Here is an 8,950-nt window from a genome sequence, read left to right as displayed (position 1 = left end):
TTTTCTGTTTTCACTGTTTTCTGGTTTTCATTGTTTTCACTAGCGCAAATGTTCGCCCTTTTTGATTTTGTCACTTTGCAGTTCACGTACGTGTTTTACCTTTGAATGTGCACATGTGTCTGCTGCTCTGTCTTATTCTTTTTGCTCTACACTACCTCGTGCAATTCTCAAGCTACCATTGTAGCTTTTTGCTCGAGGCGCATTTCTTGTATTTTGCTGGGATAAACGTTCATTCATTCATTCAATACCATAAAATGAATGCGCTTCACAATACACATTGTCACTTAGCAAATGTCTGTCACATAATATGGCCTTCATTATATCGCTTTAACATGATTTATCCTTTCTAGCTAAAAGAATCCAGATAATGATGTTTGTGTAGCCATATATTCTCTCTTACTGTACCTTGATACATATGTACAAGGTACAGTGCATATGTACCTTAATACGGTATTTCAGGAGACGGGCAGAGTGCGCAATCCAAACTGTTGTTGACAAGTCTTCTCACTTGCTGATAATCTGTGCTTCTGTGGGTTCCCACAGTTGCATGGCGGCAGAAGGATGTTCGTGGTAGTTCACTGTATCCAAGGTAGATTCTGCAAAACGAGAGCGCACGGATATGACACATGTCAATGCGCACAAATCGACACCGAGACGAAGGATCAAGAGAAACAAATGAAGTTTTAGAACAGAATAAATAGAAAACTAAGTTAGCGTTTATGCACATTTCATCACATGGTAACATGGTAATCGCGGCTTTCTTTTTGCTCTAGTGTATAGTCCCTGAAAGCATTCCGCTTCATTGCTTTCGAAAGCAAGAAAATTATATCCTGCAGACGACTTTTTCAGGGCGCACTCGTGCGTCGATTGACTGGTTGCGCGAAGCATGAGCTATATTTACGGGAATTTCAAAACACGCATCACCAATCTTCGCTATGTGAGCTTAATTACTTTTTTTTGCTTTTCACTGCACTTTTCACACGACGAATTGTGCTGAACGACACCTACAGGTGCCTGAGCGACGATAAGACGCGCAAACAGAGAGAACATAAGTATTACCATTTTTGTTTCTGACTGTGCCGAGCACGCAAGGTCCCTGCCGGCGGCAAGTTATCTTTTCGTCCACTTTGCTTTCTTCACATTTATATCATAATTACTGCAAATAATATCCCCTGTACTTTCCTTGGTATTATTGTCTGTTATTTCTCATTAATACATCATCTCGCTCGCTTGAGCCGACGCGCCGTCGCGACATTATCGCACTGGCAGTGCGGCATGTTGCACTGTAGTTAAACCACGCATTTCACACCCAGCGGCGGGAACCGAGTGAAGCTGCAGGCACAAAACGCGCGCACACGGCCGATACAGCTGAGCAGTTGAGAAGCGGCGTTCGCAAGGCCAAGGTACGACATGGCGAACATCACGACGGCTTCAATTCGGCGTCACGCCGCCGCGGGCAATTCGGAACTTCAAGACTCTCTCCTCGCGTTTCCTTCTTTTTGAAGACGATAGTCTTTCTTGGGATACTTAAACGGAGAAATTTTGGTCTGTCTTTCTATTTTGTCGGCACGTCACTCGATTCAGCCAATTCAGCCACACGGCCAAAGTTGAACCACTTGCCCAAGGGCCAGCCATCTTGAACTGGTACGGCTGTTCATACTTGTGAACGTTGTCGATCAAAAAGTAAATTTCACGCATATCTAAGGTGCAACATCACTAGGTAAGTATTAGGTGGTGTGTTCCTTTAATAGAAAATGCATACATACGTAATTCCAAAGACCCTACTTTCTTAAGCTGCGTTGAAAATGCGACTGCGCTGAAACTTGCCTTCCTCTGTGCCCTCTGCACGAGCTCATTGTTGTGTTTCGGTTTCGGTTCTGTATTGCACTGTACAAATGCTATGGGGCGCCGCTCTGGCATTCCTGCTTTACGCAGGCGACGTGTAAATAAAATAGTGTGTGGAGAGTACTCGTTGAGTGCGGACGTTTCTTCTGCTTCAGCGCATCGCGCCAAACCGCGTGTTCGGGCTGGTTGGCGTCCCCACCGGTCGCGTTGGTCACCGCCGGTCTTCGCCTGCTGCTGCGCCGGGACTACCAGCCCGCAACACAGAACTCATGTTTCCCGACGTATTGCCAGATGTCGTCCATATCTTACGCAGCGCCTCTTCTATCGTCTTTAGACGACATTTGCAGCGAAGCACGCAGATACGCGGCCAGTTTTTTTTCTTCCATTTTTCTTTCTTCGCGCGGGCATGCGTCGCAGAGCGTTGAAGCTTTCTCCCATTTCACTTCGGTAGCGCCTCGTCTGTCTTGCTTGTTCTCGAGCTGGCGGGCTGCAGTGGACCGCAGCCGGCAAGGTCAGAGGGCGCTCTCTCGCTTTCTCTCCAACGCATACAGCACCCGTTCAGAGTGGCCGTTCGAAGAGAGTCGCGTATTTCTTTTTCTTTTGCTCGCGACCGTGCACGGGATTTTACTCAGTGCGCTGAAGCACGCCGCCGACGCCGCCTCTAGCCAATTCGGGTTATACACAAGCGTATACTGAGTGTGTGCGGTTCCGATCGGCTACATCGAGGGTTCGCAGGCTTTTCCTCTTATTTTCTTTCTTTATTTCTTTCTTCCTTTTACTCCCCCCCCCCCCCCCGCAAAGCTGCATACATGCCCGGCAGCACTGAAGGCATTAAAGAAAGCTACGTCAAAAATAAAGCGAACACATGCTAAAGAAAGTGAAATAGGAGTTTTTGGTTCTTGAACTCCATTTGACGAATGGCGTCAGATAGTGAATTTACCTCCTTTCTCCCACATAATTTTGTAAAGAAGTAAAGCTCAGGACGCAGAACCTTATTACACCCACCTCATTACACCCTATGGGAGTACTGTCTAGATGCAGGTAGTATTAAGGGGGATTGTAGCCCTTAAAACGCCCAATCAGGCTAGTTTTCGTTTGCAGTTCAGCGTGATGGCTGATTATCCATTATATCCTGCACGCATATTTATTCTATGTTGTGATCAGCCGTATAGTTCAGGGAAAGATAGCCCAGCATTAGACAGTTCGAGATGTGGTTCAAGAACATGCGCATTTGTGCTGAACCCTGAAATTTATGTTGAGTGATGCTTACAAAAAGAGTGCCACCGCCTAAAGGGAGCGCTGCTGCTGCTGCTTATGCTTGCTGCTGCTAGTTATTATTATTATTATTATTATTATTATTATTATTATTATTATTATTATTATCAATGTTGCGCAGCTTGTTTTTTTCTTTGCTTTTAATTCCCTTCAACAGGATAATTTTGTCGCCATTCTCGGCGGTAGCGTTTTACACCTATGTATCTGGAATGATCAATTTGTAAAGTATCGCAAGCTAACATCTCTCTTGTTCGACCCGATAATTATCACCCATGCACTTGAGCTGACACCCTCTATCAGCCGCATAACCGAGATTTTCTAGTGACACCAACAAATTGCCTAGATTTGCTTTAAAGCGAGGTCATTGTGCTGTCTTACCATGGCCTCTCCACCAGTGACTGGTCGCTGGTTACCGACAAAACCAATGTTGACGACCAAGTTTACGCAGCTACTACTAGTACACTGTAACGCATCTTGACCAGTATGCCTAATGCACACCTAATCACCGTAAATATCCCCACTGGTTCTCATCTGAACTTACAAGCGCACGAAAGCATAGGGATCGCGCACGCAAGAAGTCTAAAAGTTCTCCCTATAGACTACTTTACGAACGGGTTTTGGTGCCGCCATGCTGGGCTGTTAAGTTTGCCGTGTTTTATCTTGAACAACTAAGCGAACAGTGTTACGATGGGCGCATACACATGAAAACTGTTGGGTTGGTGCATTCGGCGTTTCTTGACTTTATCAGTTCGAGTCAGGGGATACAAAAATAAGAAAACATTCGTTTAACAGCCTATGATGGCGGCGCCCATATGCCTTACGTAACATAGTCTATAGTCAGTGGAGAAAGAATTCCGTTTTTTTTTAACTCTCTTTAAACACCAATATTAGCGTACAGCTGATACATTTCATTCTTAGTAAAAAGCGCCTCCGGCCATCCAACTGACTATTGGAAGTGCATAGAATAGCAGAGATTTGAGCTAGTCGGTAGGTATTCATGTTAAAGAGACAGGCACGGCCACAAGAAAGAAGTCAAGACACCCCAAACAACTGAAAAAGGCGCACAGCGGAGGAAAAAAGAAAAGGTAGACACAAAAACTTATCTGCACGTGCCCAGGCAAGAAGCGATACCTATCAGTCTGGCAAGTGGAAGCCCAGACGCAAATGCTTTTAGCAAAAGAGGAGAGTCGGTTCTGCTTTTGGACTCAAGCGGGATTGAGGTTCGAGCTGTCGCTGACTGTTTCGCTACCCATTTTTTATCCGTTGATAAAGCCTCAGGTTCCAGTACATGTGTCAATGAACAACTCAAGACAGCTCCTGCATCTAGTCTTGTGTTGTTAGATGGAAATTTCACCCACGAATGCGTTTAGCGCTCGAATCCGTTCTTTTGCGAGACCCAGGAGGCATCCCCTCCGCTATTCTAGAAGCTTATGGCAGTACAAAGGGTGTTTTTTAGATAATACAGATTTTTAATAAAAATATTACAACAGTCAGGCCCCTGTCGTCTTCGTAAACGAAATCTACGCCGAGGCGGGAACACTTTGCCGCACCTAAAGTTGCATTGAATATAGCAATGAACAAAAACTCGTTAATGTAGTTTTCAATTACTAACTTGGGGGCAGTTGTATACATTGAAAAGTTGTAGGATGTGGCAATTTATGTAGTAAGGCATGTCGTTGGGCTTGTTGGTTCATTGAATAAGAAGACACGCTTAGACTGCGCAATGAAGACAACACGTTAGAAACATACAACACGCGCACTCACGTGTGTGCGCGTGTTCTATGTTTCAAACGTGTTGTCTTCATTGCGCACTCTAAGCGTGTCTTCTTATTCACTTTGCGGCACACGAATTTTTTTTCAAGATCCCAAAAACGTGATTCCAGGTATTAATCATGGTCCCCAATCCAGGCGATATCGAAACTGAGCGCAGGAAATGCCGCAGGCCAGAAGTTCGCGCTTTGAAAAAAGGTGCGTCGTAGCCTTCTCGATCTGCCTAAATGTAACGCAGTGTAGCATTTTGACCATATCTCCCGGATCATTTATTTGGTCATGAAAACCTTCATCACTACATTGTACAATTACCTAGGCCTGTAACGACTCCAATTCTACCAATATATTGCCTGCTTTGCTTGCTTACCTCTAATCGCCTTTTGTTTGCATCGAGTAGTTAAATGCTTCCGCTCGCTCTCAGCGCTTCTGGAAAGGAGGCTTTTCGCTAGCGGTTCTTGCCAGAACATTACACTACTGTCATTCCATTACAACGTGTTTAGGGTCATTTTCCAGTTGTTGCTGCAGCATACATGTGCCGCGTCCAGTTGCCGCTATTTCTTCGGCCGCCTATCCCGACCTCGAATGCCGAGTGTAGCTACGCACTAGCTACACTCGGCATTCCTCCTCCCTTAGCTTTGCTCTCCCCCCAGTTTTGTGCGGTCGACAAACGGCGCTATCCAAGCTTAAGGAGTACTGACACGAATTTTAAATATTTTCGGATTATTGCTGTAAAAAAAAAAAAAACCCTGGTGTCGAGAACCCTAACAAGAGTATCGCGGTGCCTGGGAATGAACTGAGTTTTTGATACCACTATTTTAAAAAAAGCACTTTCGGTTTCGATATCGAGGGGGCGGCTTCGCAGTGACGTGTCAACACAGTCTGAAGTCACGGGGAGAGAGCAACTCGCGACATACTAGCAGCAACTCTGTCAGTCGCATGTGGTGGAAGTAACAACGATGAGCGACAGTGATTTCTGCGATTTAGGCTGGATGCAGGACGCAGAGCTGGCAAGCGTGTTGGCTGGCCATGATAATGTCCATTGCGGTGGGGCTGACTTGCAGATGCTGAGTGCCAAAAACTTTATAATCCAAGTGAAGTATGTTATACGTGTTGTCTGGCTGCGGTGTGTGCAGAGCGTTTACACTGCATACCAAGGAAACTAAAAATGCCCTTTTTGCGATGACTCAAGATCCTCTAACATAGGAGGCCAAGTGGAAAAAGCGAATTTTTTTTTTCAAAATGTCATTTTTGTTTTTCGTCATGTTAAATGCGAAATTTGTCGTCCATCATTTTGCTGCCTAAAGTTTCTGTCTATGCAGTTTCTTTCCAAAGATACAAGCAAAAATGTTAGATCACCTTTCTACGAAACCGAAACTGAAAGTGCCAGTTTTGTGTGCATCATAAAATTAGTTTGATATGTAGTACTTTGTTGGTTATTTAACAATCATGTCCAATGCGAACATGTAATAATGCTCTAACAGCATTGTAAACCCATCATTTTTAATCATAAAAGTAATAAACTTCTCTCCAGGTGGACGCGCAACGTCGTACACCTCAAGGACACGTATGTGAGCCTGTAAATCATTAAATGTGCTTTGTATGATGCTGTGTGTCATTTTAATACTGGCAACAGAAGCACATTAGATATTTTGAAGAGCATCGCTTCTACACTGCAAAACTTGTCTCACAAACGATCGGCACCGCATCGCGAAAGCGTCCTATCACGGCATTGATGCTGCAAAGAAAGCTAGACAAGAAAAGGGAATTTGCCGCTCGAGCTATGGCACACAAGAGTAAGGTCCAGCATGGAACTAGCTACAAATATCGAGATTTTAAGGCTCTTGGTCACCTTGTGTAGGCGCTGCACATGTTTCAAATCTTTTTTGTAGATTTTCTCAGAACTAACATTTTTGGTATTTTTCCGCGCGCGAACATTCATAACGTTTTTGCTAATAAAGATTTTTCATTAAAACTTGTCACATTTCCTTATCACATTAGTGGGTGTGCAATGAAACTCAATAAGCAAAATCGTGCCACAAGGTTTAATATGGCTGCCTGATATACGATGGTGCCCCTAGTGTTAGTGCATAGCTATTTGGTTATTTAATCACTATAATTTTAGTATTCATCTGATCTCATTTGTTTTGTTTCATTGCACTGGCCAAAGCTTCTTTTATGTCTCTGCAAAAAATTAGTTTTTTTTGTGTGGAATTTGAGTTAGGACTCCTCGCGTGAGGCCCACCTTTAATGAAATTTTTAATTATGAAAAATTTACAAAAACTAGGACTTGCTTTATAATGCTAACATCCTCCTAAAAAGGTCTGCTTTACAATGTAGACTAATAATATCCAGTGATTATCGCTTTTTAAAAAATTTTTTCCGACACTTGACGTCATACCCTAAACAGCTCCGCTGTTTTTCTTTTTTTATTGGGGCCAGTATGCCCTGCGGCATAAGTTAAATAAAAAGAAGGAGTTCCGTTTCGCGGATAAAGGCCAGGAGCGGTCGATGCAAAGGCCCGTGCGTCCAGCGCGTTAAGTCAGGTGGTCGACCGGGGTGGTAGTCAAGGCCTCGTAGGTGGCGGGTGCGAGCCTTGTCAAGGCCCGGACAGGTCCCAAGCAGGTGATCGATCGTTGCCTTTGTGGCTGGGGCAACGCAGAAGGGGCATGTCGTTTGGGGAGGCTGTGCACCGGATGTCCATGCAGCCCGGATGGCAGGAGTCAATGCGGCGCCCACACGAATCCTCCTGAGCGCAACCTCCTCTCGGCGAGTTAAGCCGCCGGGAAGGTCCCATCCACACGGAGGAATGAGTGCACGCGTGGAGCGCCGGAGGGTTTCTTTGTGCAGGAGCAAGCTGTCGTTTGGGGACAAACGAAGTAGAGGCAGCGGGTGTTGAACTTCCGCTGGATGGCAAGCGGCATCTGCGGCCATTTCCGCCTGTGTAGACCGACGGGTCCACAATACGCGGACAGGGCAGGCGCACGAGTGAATTAGTCGGTGCACATCAGAAGCTATATCGAGGAAGCTGGTCACTTTTCGCAACTCTCGAACTGCTTGCGTGGAGTCCGCATAGACAAGCAACCTATTTAGTGACAAGCAATCCACCTTGGATATCATGAATGTTAAGCCGTCCCGTATAGCTGCGAGCTCCGCCAACACTGATGGGAATGGTGCCTCTGTAACATAGGAGCATGTATGTTGCGTTTCAGGTAGCGTGGGGAATATGAGGCTGGTGTGTAAAACACAGCTATCGATAGCTGCATCTACGTATATCGCTAGTGAGTCGTCGATGGTAGTGACGACGGCCTCCTGTTCCACTTGTCGGTTGAATTGTCGCAGGTGAGTCAGTGGTCAGTTGTCGCTGGCCTGTGCCTTGAGCCATGGCGGAGTTTCTGGCAAGGGTGCGACAGGCAGTAGCGGCGTTGAATTATAGTAGTGAGCGAGAGCCGCCGCCGCAGGAACAGCTTGACTTTTAAGGTGGCGAGCCATTCGACGCTGGTGTATGATTTCGTCGACGGTATTGAGCTGCGCTTCCGCCTGGAGGGTCGCGATAGGTGTTATAGTAATAGTAATAGTAGTAATAGTAATACTTTATTCACAGTAAGCCGAATACAGAGCTCACTGCAGGGGCAAGGGCTAAAGGCGAACAGCCTGACAAAGGCCCCTGTCCCTCCGCAGTTCGTGACAGTGCAAAGCTTCAACATCAGTACAGAAAAAAAAAAATATATATATATATATATACATATATATATATATATATATTCAATACATTGGTTTCAGAGAAATGGAGAACAAGCAACTTGCAATTGTACACATAAAATTCACACACAGAAAAAATAAGTTTACATAACACATTTCAATAATTAGAGGTCGCTCTCGTAAAAATACACAACTAAACGATATCAATAAAAAAACTTCAAAAACAGAGGCGCAAAATGCATGCGGATGCACCGAATTATACTGTACACTGGTGTAATCATAATACAAATTCATGAACAATTTAAGCATTAGCGGAGGCATGAAACTCCACTAAGTAGTTTCGATAATGTATACCGGTGGT

The sequence above is a fragment of the Rhipicephalus sanguineus genome, chromosome 1, assembly GCF_013339695.2.
Source record: "Rhipicephalus sanguineus isolate Rsan-2018 chromosome 1, BIME_Rsan_1.4, whole genome shotgun sequence".
NCBI classification, from domain to species: domain Eukaryota; kingdom Metazoa; phylum Arthropoda; class Arachnida; order Ixodida; family Ixodidae; genus Rhipicephalus; species Rhipicephalus sanguineus.
The sequence above is the reverse complement of the archived record's forward strand: the minus strand, read 5'-3'. Positions refer to the sequence as shown.